Consider the following 1384-nt stretch of genomic DNA (forward strand, 5'->3'; position numbering starts at 1 on the left):
TGGAGCCTGTCCTGGAACTAGCTCTTGTAGACCAGGCTGGTCTCGAACTCACAGAGATCCGCCTGCCTCTGCCTCCCAAGTTCTGGGATTAAAGGTGTGCGCCACCACCGCCCGGCCAAACTGTATTCTTTTAAACACTGCTTGGCCCATTAACTCTAGCCCTTACAGGCTAATTCTCATATCCCTATCAACCCATCTCTTATAATCTGTGTAGCATCAGTCTTACCGGGAAAGATTCAGCATGTCTGATCTGGCAGCTTGCTTCATGGCGTCAGCCCGGGAGAGAGGGAGCATGGCCTCTGAGCTCACTTCCTCTTCCTCCTAGCATTCTGTTCTGTTTACCCCGCCTATCTAAATTCTGCCCTATCAGATGGGCCAAGGCAGTTTTTTTTATTACCAATGACCTTCCTCCATCACCAATTAACCCACAGTCACAGAATAGACCTCAGTTGAAGAACTGCTCTTGGTGACCTCTGACCTCGGCTCATATGAGTTCTGCAGCACTCAGACTTCTAAGAAGAAAGTTCGTTCTATGGACTGAAGTGGGGGTTTGAGTCCCACATGATAGGGAGGAGTTAAATCCGTAACGCCTGAGCGTGAGTGAGCAAGGAGTTCAGAGAAGTTTGCACACTTCGCTCTAAGCCTACTTTAGTATCCTACTGAAGGTCAGATACACAAATGGAGTCCGCTCCAGGAGGCCTCTATGTCCCTTCAAGGAATTGTATTGATGCAGGAAGGAATTAATAAAATGTCATGGCTGAGATTACAGATTCAATATTGTACATTTGGGATATAGTTTTATCCGAATACAAGCCTTTAAAAAAAAAGTTAGAAAGGGTCTTACTCTTAGCCTAGGCTGGCCTGGTGGAACTCAATATATAGCCCAGGCTGGCCTCAAAATCCTTCCACCTCAGCCTCCAAAGTACAGCCGAGTTACACGTGTGCCCTACCATGCTCAGCTGAACTTACTTTTTAAGAAGCAAGGGAGCACTGAGCACAGACTTGGGGTGATGGCTACTGCGGGTGTTGAGGGTAGAGGTCCACAGGGGCGAGACCATATGAGTGGGTGTGGATGGGCTCCTGGTTCCTGGTTCCTGGTTGGAGGTGGCTTCACCCATGTCCCTTACTAAAGAAACAGATAGAGGGGGCCACCTGTGAGCATCCAGTATCAGGATGAAAGGGCAAAACAAGATAGACGGGTAAACAGCAGGCACAGCTCCTGGTATTGAGAAATGGGGACTGTGGATCTCAATTCTGCCACAGGGCTGCAGGTTCCCCACACCTGTTGGTGTAGAAAATAAAATTGCAAACATCAATCCATCAGGTTAGGGCTATTTAACTTCTTTTTTGTTTGTTTGTTTTGTTTTTCGAGGCAGGATTTCTC

At 47.7% G+C, this 1384-nt stretch overlaps 1 protein-coding gene across 1 annotated transcript in view; it reads left to right on the forward strand.

Moving 5' to 3' along the window:
* Positions 1–1384, forward strand: part of Cd80 (CD80 molecule) — a 22428-nt gene that overhangs the window by 14629 nt on the left and 6415 nt on the right. The window lies entirely within an intron of this gene.

This window comes from Microtus ochrogaster, chromosome 2 (assembly GCF_000317375.1).
Source record: "Microtus ochrogaster isolate Prairie Vole_2 chromosome 2, MicOch1.0, whole genome shotgun sequence".
NCBI classification, from domain to species: Eukaryota; Metazoa; Chordata; class Mammalia; order Rodentia; family Cricetidae; genus Microtus; species Microtus ochrogaster.